Genomic DNA, 12486 nt, shown 5'->3' on the forward strand with positions numbered 1-12486 from the left:
CAGAAAAGGCATTTAAAAAAAATTTATCACCCATTCATGATAAAAGTGCTCGGAGAAAGGAATAGAGAATTTACTCAGCTTGATAAAGAGTATGTACAACAATGCTACAAATAACATTATAGTTAACAGTTACAGACTGAATTCTTTCTCCCTAGGACTGGGAACAAAGCGAGGATGTCTGCTCTCAAGTCTTTTTCACGTTTACTCCAAGCCTTATTATAAAGCTACAGTAATCAAGATGGTTTGGTAGTGCTGTCAAGATAGACAGAGACAATGGAACATAATGGAAATTCTAGAAATAAACACACATATATGTAGTTCTATGATTTTCAGCAAAGTACAAAGGTAATTTATTGGAGAAAGATACTCTTTTCCACAAATGGTGCTAGACTCATTAGATAGTATCTATATGCAATCAAATCATAAAGAATTTATAGTTTGCGTCATATATAAAACTGAACTCAAAATGGATCCTTGATCTATATATAAAACCTAAATCTTAAAACTTCTAAAAAGAAAACTTCTAAAAAGAAACATGAAAATGTTTGTGACTTTGGATCAGGAAAAGATGTCTTAAATTCAAAACCAAAAGCATGAAACATAAAAGAAATTTGTATATAGGATTGCATAAAAATTGAGAACTTAACACTTTTTGAAAGACATTGTTAAGAGGCGAAAAAGAGACAAGCTAAGGACTGAGAGAAAATATTTGCATATCACATATACTATGACTAAGGAATCTAGAATATTTAAAGAACGCTCAACACTAAAATTAGGGGCCAAACACCCAATTTAAAAAATGAACAAAATAGAGGAACATATACTTCACCAAAAACGATATGTAGGTAGCCAATATGCACATGGAAGGATGCTTAACTTTATTGGCTATCAGGGAATTGCAAATGCAGTTTATTGTATGTCAATTTTAAATGTTTATGTGGCCACTTGTCAAGATATGAAGAAGTTCAATTTCAGTTCTGTTTCAGGCCATATGAAAGGCCATATAAAAGTCACAGGGCCTTTCATGGCTCCTGGAAAGTGGGTGAGGGCCAGGTGGCCATTGCCACTGCAGATGCTGCAGCAGTCCACTCCTTCCCATGTTCTTGGGTCCTCACACTTGGGTTCACCCAGAGAAAACCTACTTACTATTCTTTTTTACAAATCAAAGACTCAGACCCAGAGACCTCCACAGCATCTGGTCTCAGTAGCCACCCTCCACCAGCATCTTGCCCTCCTATTTCCGGCAGGTCGAGCGCAGACGATGGGACCTGGCGAAACTGTTAAGAGTGTCTTCATTAGAATACAGTGACGTCGTTTATTTATAGGTTCATTCGTTGCCTGTTTGTGCTTTCAGAGATGTGGAAGGTATATTTAGAGGGGCCACGATAAAATAGGACCTCATAGTGTGCCACGTTACAAATGTGGATACCTGCTGTTCAGTTTGCCCTGCCTTCTTTCTCTCTCCTTTTGGGAATTGTCTCTCATCTTTGTTGTGTAAGTTAGAGTTGGGGTTGTTCCATGTTGGCAGAGGGTCCTGACTACGTTTGATAGACATCAGTAGGTTTTGCTCGCCCAGCAGCAATCTCTCCTGTTTCCAGCAGCTGTGCTTTCTTTTTCCTTTTGGGAACCACACCTCCTTTTGGCCCATGTAGATGGGGTCACACAGACCTTTCGGGTCACAAGCACGAAATCATAACCCAGGCATGGCCAGTGAGACTTGTTTTCTGGGTTTTGATTGGAACTAGCAGGAAAGAGAAGCGGGAAATGCCAGGGAAAGGGCCTGTCAGTGCAAAAAGCTAACACAGAGAGTGGAACTCAGAGGAGAAAGGGAGACTGAATCCAAATACCTGAACTTCTGTACCTTCCTATGCCCAAACCCAGTTCAGCCTTGGCTTTTTCAGCTATCTGAACCAATGCTTCCCTCCCTCTCCCCGCCCCCCATATTGGTTTGTGGTGGCTTTTTATAACTTGCAGCTAAGATCACTGGTTAATGGCACGTCTGAAATTGGCCTTACATTAATTACGCATTAGGTTATTGAGAAGGGAAGCCCCAAAATACCTTTATCCCATACACAAATTTAGGAATTTTCTTAAGCTGGTTAGGTCTTAAGATGAGTCACCAAAAGGTGGAAACACAGATTTAAATAGATTATAATCTATCGACATGGAATATTATTGATTGCATTTTTCAGAAATATTTTGAAACTTCCTTGGAAAGAGTGGCAATAATAAGCCACTTAAAATCAGATTGTGTTATTTACACCATCCGTGGGAAGAATAAACTAATTGCCACCTATGTCTTTTGTGTCAAAGGCACATCAGTTCTGTCACCTTCTATTTAGTTCTTTCCTAGGAGGATTAGTGTTAATTCATTTTAATTATACTTGATGTACCATTGGAATGAGCAGAATATTCTAAAATCTTTTAGGTGAAAAATGAATCAATGCTTCATTTATGAGAAATCAATCAGTGTTTCTCTTTGGCAGGAACTGGATAGTCCTGTGATTTGTTTTTGTTTTTTGTTAAGAGGAAAAATAATTCCTGCCAGGTCCATTTAGACAGACATTTGTCTGATATAATCTCTCATTTGTGAATAAAATTTCTGTTCTCATTCACTAAGTATTATGTTCAGTATCCAAAAGGCACAACTTATTCAAAATTAAGGCCCAGCAATTATAATTTTTCTTGGTCACATCACAGATTCTTGTTTTTGATCGTTCTTTTTGTGGTTACAAGACTTTTCTTAATGAAAGTATGTTTCCTTACTTTTGGCAAAACATTTGCTCTTGGGTGGACTGACATTGCCCTGCCTTCCTATGCTGCCTGGATGGATAAGAAAGTATTTATTTATTTGCTTGTTTGCTTGTGTTTTTCTTGTTGTTACTGTGTTTTTTTGCTAGAACCAATGAAGCTTTTTTCATATTTACTATGGCATCTGGAATGTTTCCTTATTCTTAAAGAAATCACTAAGACCAAATCCCTCTTGAGCTCATTATAGTCTTTGAAAAATTATTTATTTTTATTTATTTATTTATTTTTTATTTTTAGAAAGAGAGGAAAGGAGAGGGAGAAACATTAGTTGGCTGCCTCCTGCATGCCCCCTACTGGGGACGGAGCCGCAACCTGTGCATGTGCCCTGACAGGGAATTGAACTGGCAAACTTTTGGTGCACAGAACAATGCTCAACCCATTGAGCAACACTGGCCAGGGATGAAAAAATATTTTTATTGATTACTTCACAATGCCAAAAATTCTAAAATTATATGAACTTCATAATTCAAATAGGAATAGAATAATCACTCTTAGCTCTGGTACACTTAAGAACATGCAACATGCTTCCCCTGAGGACGAAATTAAAGACTGTAAATTGCAAAGCACTTTGTTATTTTGATGCTGTCAAAGCAAAAGGTTACTTCTAATGCCTTTTCATCCTGTTTTTAAAAAGCAATCTGCAGAAATTTATGTAAATAGATTTAGCTTGGCACTCTCTAAATAAGACCATTTTAAAACAATTTTCCTAAAAGATTTCAGTTTTTTAAAAGCACTTTTTAATTTTCACTTATGCAAAATAATGGTCATGTTCAGATTAAAAAATACTTTTTAAAAATCGAACATTTAAGAATTAAGATGATTGAAATGATACCAATATTAATAACTGAAGCTAGTCCATCCAGAGCAATCTTTTCACAAACAATTTTTGAACTAGAAGGAAAAACTCAGGGAGCAGAAATGTAATTGAAGTTATTAGTAGACCTAAAATTACATTCAAATCTTAAATGGGAGGTGGATTTTAAAGACTTATTAAAAAGCATAGCCCAAGGAATTCTATCATAATTTTCGGAGGCAGTATGTTCCTCTAGTTCTCCTCTGGTGAGTAATGTATTCAGTCCTGACCATCTCATTTCAGGAGAAATGTGGGCAAAATGAAAAGAGTTCAGAGATAAGTAGCAGACATGACCAAAGGCCTTGAAAATCTAATTCACAGGGGAAGATACATTGAAAGGCTGACAGCCTGCTTGAAAAGGCTGGACAAGCTGTTTGAGCAGACACTGGGGGGCTAATCAGGGTCACAGGAGGCAGCAGCCGCTCCAGGAAACAACGGCGGGAGAGCCAGCTCTGTCTCAGGATGGGAACTCGCTGGGATTGTGGAAAGCACAAGACAGAGCCATTAAAATTGCATAAATGAGCTCGCGCGCACGTGTCCAGGATTGCTAAAGGATAAACTGAGGCATGCTGAACAATGTATGAATTTATTTGAACACAAATCAATTCCAATCAGCCGGCTCCCAAACCACACATGGTTAGGGGCGCTTCCTGGACGGATTCGGGAAAGACACCAGGGGAAAGTGCGGCAGCAGAGAGAGGAAATTATTTGATTGGCCGCAGTTTAAAGCCTAGTTGGCTGTTTGCTATTGGTTGCCCTTCGCAGGTTGATTTTGTAACTTTGAGGCATTTACAAGCTTAGATTTTGGTTTCTTCGTTTAGAATCCCATTTCTTGATCTGGCCCATTGTTCAGAAATTGATAAGCTATATGTGTGTAAATATATGTATTGCCATTTATTATCCCTTTGTAGTTAAGGAATTTGCACATGTTCTTTGCCCTGGAGCAGTTGTGTGATGCAGCATTGCATTTAAATTACCTGGTCTTGTGCTCCGGCTTCTCACCTTGCTAAAGTATTACCCTCACATTCTCCCAGAGCCGCATTCCCACCATAATGACACCTACTTTTCTGAACACTGAAGGGAGTTCTCCACACCCAGCAGGGAGAGTAGGGTCAGTGGAACGCAGAGCCCAGGGAGGCAAGAATAAGGAAGATAGAGCGGTCAGACTGGAGGGTGGTAGGGTTATGTTCTAAGACAAAGGAAACCTGAGCACTCCAAGGACTTACAGGAGACTTTGAATGCTTTCTTTGAATTCTGGTCCGTCCTCAATTCATGGTCAAGAACAATTTCCCCTCCTCCTTTTCCAGTCTGCATGTCAGAGACGTCTGTTCCACGGAGAAAGAGTTGCTTTCCATTGATGGGCTGTCTAGTTCTGCTATGTACCTTTGCCAAAAAATTTAACCATTTCCTATTGGCAGCTGAAATCCAAATAGAATTAGCAACCCAATAACCTTATTGGCTTTCATTAATTCATTAAAACTGCTAAAATATATTTGTCAGGCTTTCCTTTGAAAGCAGTAGGAAATTTGAAGATAACTTTATTTATTTATTTGTTTGCTTATTTTTTATTTTTATTAATCCTCACCTGAGGATATTTTCCCATTGATTTTTAGAGAGAGTGGAAGGAAGGGGGAGAGACAGCGAGAGAGAAACATTGATTGGTTGCTTCCACATGCACCTCAAACAGAGCTGGGAATCAAGCCTGCAACAGAGGTACATGCCCTTGACCTGAACCGAACTCGGGACCCTTCAGTTGCAGGCTGATACTGTATCTACTGAGCCAAAACCGCTAGGGCTTGAAGATAACTGTTTGCTGAGAAATTGCTGAGACAGGATCATAAAGGTATATGTAAGGAGGTGGTCCCGTCCAGTAGCCCAAAGAGTTTCCATGATAATGATCCAGCTACTTGGCAGTATCCACATTAATGCAACAGTGACATTTTTTCAGATTTTGCCATCAAAGTGCACACGGCTAAACCCTAGCACCAAGACATTAAACACCAAGTTCTTTCCTTAGAAATCTTTCTTCCTACATTTGCTGATTTCTTTTAATAAGTACAGAAATAGAGACTATTTGTACTTAACTTTATGTAAGTTTCTATTCAAATGTGTATGTTTTTTTGTAATGTGGGAAACATTTTTATTTTTAATTTCAGTAATATCCAGAACTGAAATGAGAAGTCAGAGTATATCTTAAGTTTGGTTAGAGTCATTGCAAAGGAGAATGGTTTTTACCTAGAGCAGGGGTGGGGAGCATCCCGCCCACGGGCCACATAAGGCCCATGAAATCATTTGGTCTGGCCCTGCCAAAGAATTAGGGGTGAGTTAATTACATGTTTGACCAAATATAGCTGGCTAATTTCTAAGTTGATAATTTTCTATGGCTGGTTAATGATGTTATAAATACCCAAATGGCCCTTGGTAGAAAAAAGGTTCCCCACCCTTGACCTAGAGGCTTATTTTGGTGGCATTGGAAAACCACAAAGATGAGAGGACTGAATTAAAGAAATTTTAACTAGATACCGCAATAACAATGGTCTCAGATTAAAAGATGTTTTGCAAATCAAATATTTGGTAACTTCAGGTTCATTTAACATAAAATCAAATATACGGTCAAGTATGTATAATTGGAAAATATCCACTTTCTATCAGTTTGTAGGTATAGGGAGATAATTAACATTAAGTTCCCAACCTCACTATTTGGTAGCTCTTTCATGTGTCATGCAAACCACCAGTTCCCAACACAATTGCCCCCAAGAAGTGACCCACCACCTGTGCAGGGTGAGGCTGCTCTCTCAGCACTGAGCCCCTCACCTTGCCTTTTGGTCATCAGGCTGGCTTTGTAGACAGCGCTTGCATTTGGCCATGTCCTTATGGGGGAATCCTCCTGGATGTTGTCTTATAAAACAGCCCAAAGTATCACCACCTCCAATTGCTAAAAGGACAAAACCCTAAGGTAGGTAACTGTGCCATGTTGTCTGTAATCCTCATTGTACCTGGGCCACACTGTGGTCTGTATGGGGTTGGTTTCTTCCGATTTTGAGCCTCACTTTGGACCTGAACCTGAGCATTGCTTTTTGTGCTCTGAGTTTCAAAAAGTCACTTGTGAAAACAATTCTTGATTTTCTACTTGAAAACCACCTCCTCTTAGAGACTAAAAGACTGGCTGGTACGGGACTAGATGCATTTCCCTTTCAGCCCTCTCCTGGTTTCCAGGAAATAAATCAATTCCCACAATTAGACCCTGGAGCATTGCCCCAGAAATAGCACTCCATTCTACACACGCAGAAAGGACTGCATTTCTTTTAAGGCCAGCCAGGACCACTCATGACCCATAGAAAAAACCAACTCTATTGTACAGACAGAAAAGCCATTAAACTCTGCAGAATTCATACATCAACAATTGTTTCCAGACAGACCTAGAATCTTTGAGATTGTCCCCGCCCCTCCTCACTCCAAACAACTCCACTTTGACTTGAAGTTATTAAAGTGGGGAAAGACACGCATATTCTTAGTTCTCTATAAATTGGTCCAGAGAACTACGGGAGAGAGAGGACAATAGAGTTTTTCTCTCTTTAGAGATTTCAGAAAATAACTTCATTCATCAGGAGTATATATCAACTAATAGAGTCTGGGCTTGATGCAATTTCGTTTTACTTATTGATGACGGGATCTGCTAGAAAATGCTCAAAATGTAGTCCATTCTTTTCCTTACTTAGAGAGAAATTGCATCTGTCTGGCATATATCACTTTAGTGACAATGTCATGTCACAGCTAAAAGTTGGCTGTATGGATAGAAAACTTAGAGCTGTTTTCTGAGGAAGAATTAGTCCAATTTACCTAACCACTACTAATAGGAATAGGAATTCCAGCTGTGCATATTTCTTCACATTATGCTGTATTCTTGCTTAGAGAGCTTCATGGATTCCAGGCTGGTTTCTCTAGATGCTCTACGCTCTTCTCTCATCAGGCCCACTATTGATTTTATAGGCTAATCAATGATTTTTCCATACACTCTCAGTATACTATGCTAGTCTTCCACTTCTTGAATACCTAAGCTTTAAATATATATCCCGGCCGGCTTGGCTCAGTGGTTGAGTGTTGACCTATGAACCAGGAGGTCACAGTTTAATTCCTAGTTAGGGCACGTGCCCGGTTTGCAGGCTTGATTCCCAATAGGGGGCATGCAGGAGGCAGCTGATCCATGATTCTCATCGTTGATGTTCCTATCTCTCTCTCCCTCTCCCTTCCTCTCTAGAATCAATACAAATATATATTTAAAAAAATAAATTAAAAAACTATATAAGGTGTCAGCTCTCTGTACTGCTGTTGTCTCTCCAGATTTCTGTAACATCCACGTGACAGTACTTCTCTATTTGGGTTAAGATATTTGATTCACTGTTACTCTCACACCTCTTCACTTGGTTATATAATCTTTGTAGGATATGATTACTTTCTGTCTTTCTTCCCAGATTAACTTCCCATGAAACATATTCTATTATTCTATGGTTCTACTTTATTAGTCATGTGGAGGTCCTCCAGAGAGGGTTTTGGAACTGTATCTGGGTACTATTATCCCCCTTTCCTAATTTTTCAGTTCAAAGATTTCTTGATTTTACCAGTACGTTTTCTCCCTGATAGAATCCTTTCATCCCCTAGGATGGGCAGACAAGTCTTCAGGAGGGGCTTAACGTACTGTTGTAATGAGATTCAGAAGAGCAAATTCTATTTTTCACTGATATCCTCAGATTGAACACTTCTCATTCTATTTTCCTTCTCTGACAAAACTACTACCTTTATTTGGAAGAAGAGATGAAAACCATCTGTGCTTCCATGACCCTCAGCTCTTTTACCTAAAACCCTCTGACAGGGAACATTTTTTATGACACTGCTATTTATTCCATTGGGAGTAAGAAGAATGTGTCTGGTGCATTTAATGAGCCTTGGCAAGTTTTTGCTCAAGGCTTAGACATATACCCTAAGAAGCCAATTATCCTAGTCAGGGCATATTGTAATATTAGGACAGAAATCCATTGAAATTTTTTCAAGAAAAGAGGGATTAATTGTAAGAATATATGATAATATTACAGAATCCAATTGTTGGAAATACAGACAGGTCTCGAGAGATGGAAAGTAATCAGGCAGCTAATTTCTCTCCCTCACCCTCTCATCGTCTCTTGTCTCTATTCTCTTCTCATGTCTATTTTGTTCTCCTGATTCCCTGTCACATTTATCAGTGTATATATGGCTAAAAACGGCTGCAAACTCAGAATCTTTGTGGACTTATATCTTCAAAGTTATCACCATATAATTAATAATTCCTATGTCTCTTTAGTTAAAATTTCTGAGAGAGACTGGCAAAGACAGTGGGGTCATCTGGTCTAAACAGAGGGGACAGATTCTCTTAGATGGTAGTGTGGATGGAGATGGTGCAATTGGTGTATCAGTGCATCAGCACACTCACTGTTGAAGAGAGATTTACTCACTTTATCATTGTGTGAAGTGCCTTCTTTGGTTCAATAATTTCAACACATATGCTAAGTGCAGTGCAGGCAGGTTATTTCTTGTTATTAATGGACTTTTAGATTGTTGAGGTTTTTGGCTGTAATTGTTGTTGATGACATGCTTCAATTTCACCTTCCCTGACCACACAGCTGCCACGCATGTGTTTTTCTAGTCATTAAGTTCCAAACATGGGCTTTGCTTCCTTTCTGAACTTTCAGAATATTTTCTTCTATTCTTTCTAGTCTTCCAGTGAACTGTGGACGGGTTGCTTTGCCCCAAATAAACATACCTGTTTGTTCTTAAATTACATACTACTCTGTGAAACTTTTGAACCAGACAAACCTACTACCCATTTTGCAGATTGCCCTCTCTCACAAGATGAGGCACAGATGTTAGTGGTTCTCCCGGGAAATAGCCTTGTTCTCCTGTCTAATAGCAGCCTTATTGTTCTAGTAAACTTATCTGCTAACTAGTAAGTCTGTGCGTATCTTCATATGCCTTCCAACCTTTGAATGACCTCTTCTATAACCTGCCTGTGCACATCTGATGCCACTGTTTCTCGTTGATTTGCTGGAGTTCTTTTTGGGTTCTAGATGTTCATTCACTGTCAGTTTTAATTTCCATTTTTATCATTTGTCAATTAAAGATATCTCTTTAGACAAGGAAGCATGGAACAGAGTGCAGAATCTCAGAGAGAAGATGGGGGAGAGTGGGTGGGTGGGAGGTAATCAACCAAAGACCTTGTATGCATATATGCATAACCCATGGACACAGACAATAGGGTGTTGAAGGCCTGGAGTAAGGGTAGCGGGGGAGGGGGCTGGAGGGGATCAGTGGGGGAAATAAGGGGACATATGTAATACTTTTAACAAAAAAGAATTATTAAAAAGATATCTCTTTAATAAGTTATCCCTATTTTAATGTAAATGAATTCATATTTTCTTTGCCTTTTAGTTTATGCAATTTGTTTAAGAAATATTTCCTCTGATCCAGTTTTATTTTTATCCATGTTTTGAGTCAATTTTTCCAACACCATCTCTTAAACAACTTATCATTCTTCCCCAATTTGTGGTACCACCTTTGTTATATATTGTGGAAAATCTTGCATACCAGGGTATAGCTGGAAAATATTTTAAGGTATGAATTAACTATTCCTCAATAAATTTGATAGAACTTATGTATAGTAACATACAGTGGGGCCTTGACTTATGAATGTCTTGACTAACCAGTTTTTTGAGATACTAGCTGTCTCTTGGCCGATTTTTTGCATTGAGTTGACAGAGTAATTTGAGTTAACGAGCTCCTTAACGAGCTCGGTCTTGGAACGAATTAAACTCGTAAGTCAAGGCCCCACTGTATAAGACTGTGGTTTATGACTAATTAGTTAATTCAAGTTCTCTATTTTTTTTTTTTTTGGCCAATTTGTCCATTTTGCATACTGCATATTTTTTCTAGAAATTTAGTTTTTTTTAAGTTTTCAAATTTATTAGTGAATAATTGTACATATAACATATAAATATGGACATCATAATAATTTTATTTTTTAAACTCTCCATTTTATTACATTTTTTTTAAAGCATCTCTTTTTTCCTTGATCAGTCTCACTAGAGGAGTTTTTTAAAAAATTTTTTTTTGAAGAACCAAATATTTAATTTTGTTGGTCTTTTAAAATATATATATTTGTATTGATTTCAGAGAGGTAGGGAGAGGGAGAGAGGGATAGAAACATCAGTGATGAGAGAGAATCATTAATTGACTGTGTCTTGCATGCCCCCCACTGGGGACTGATCCTACAACCCCGCATGTGCCCTGACCAGGAACTGAATTGTGACCTCCTGGTTCATAGGTTGACATTCAACCACTGAACCACACTGGCTGAGCGGTCTTTTCTATTCAGGACTCAATTATTGAAAACCAGTGTGTGGAACTCTTACTAAAACAGTGCTAAGAAAAGCCCTCACGACTCTTACCCAGCTCCTCATCAAGCCTTGGGTTAGGGCAGGTGTGTCCATGGCGTGACCATGAAATGTTTTCCAAAGTGTTCTGTCTCCCAAATATCTGCCTGAGGACCCCCTTGGAATTGGAGAAGCTGCAAAGCAACCCGGTGTGTGAAGAACTCGCTGGCTTTGAAAAGAAATCATTACTATAGGAAGAAAGATTTCATCTGGAGACGCCTCGTAGTTGAAGGAACCCATGGGTCATGAATTAACTTAATTTGGGACTGAAAATTATCCATATTGCAAACAACCCCTGTCCTCTCAACTATGAGGAGACAGCTATCTGGTATCCTTAGAGTGAAGAGGGGGGACGGTTTTGCTTTGAGAGGCAGAATAGTAGAGTAGGGCCAATTTAAAAAGATGGCAATTTAAAAAGCAGAGACCTGAGGGCCCTGCTGGTGGAGGTAGAAGGGGACACCTTGACTCCCCCCTCGGGTCTTTCCCCCCTATCTTGGGGGCGAGGAGGCCCCAGAAGAACCTTAGGATGGACGCAGAGGTCGTGCAGCAGCCCACAGGGCCTTCTCTCCCCCCTCGCCCCCCCCCCCCCCGGAAGAAATTCCTCATACACTGGGCAGCGGTGAGGTCCCTCCTGCAGGGGTCAGGCCCTTATTCAGGTCCAGGGAGCCATCCCCCCTTGGAGAGACCTGGCCCCAGCAGCCTCTCAAACCTGTGCTGAGTTTGCCATCTCGGGGCCTGCAGGGGAGGCTGAGCACACCCACCTGGGGCCAGAACTGCCCCAACTGGGAGCAGAACCCACCAGGATCACTGTGAGCCCCTGGCAGGGGGGCGACCCCGCGCTGTATTCAAGTCTGTGTGCAATGAATGTGCTCTGGGAACTTGGCGATGTGCTGGATTGGTACCCCTGCGCCCTGTTCCTCAGCCGCTGCTCCAAGGGCAACCTCCCCAGTGTCTGCAGGGCCCTGGGAAGGGCTCCGCCCGCGGCCCTGCGCCTCCCCGTGGACGCGAAGGACCCTCAGCAGCTCCAGGAGATGCGCCCTGGTGGTACCTGGAGGCCTAGACCTGCCAGCGGGAGCGGCAGACCTCCTGATGGCGAAGGGGGAGCCAGACTTGGTGTGCCAGGTGACTGAATGTCTTATTACCGTGAAGTCAGTCAACAACACGGAGGGTCAGACCCCTCTGAGCTCTCGGGGTCGCTGGGACCGCTCACCGCTGCCTGGGGGAGAGCCGGCCTTGTGCCCGGGCCTGGGGCGCAGAAGACCCGCAGGCTGTTGCATGTCCTACAGGAGCCCTTCTGGCAAGTGCCCCCATGGCCTCAGGTACCCAGGAGGCCCTCTGTGTAAGTGTAAACACTTCCCGGTT

This window comes from Myotis daubentonii, chromosome 10 (genome assembly GCF_963259705.1).
Source record: "Myotis daubentonii chromosome 10, mMyoDau2.1, whole genome shotgun sequence".
NCBI classification, from domain to species: domain Eukaryota; kingdom Metazoa; phylum Chordata; class Mammalia; order Chiroptera; family Vespertilionidae; genus Myotis; species Myotis daubentonii.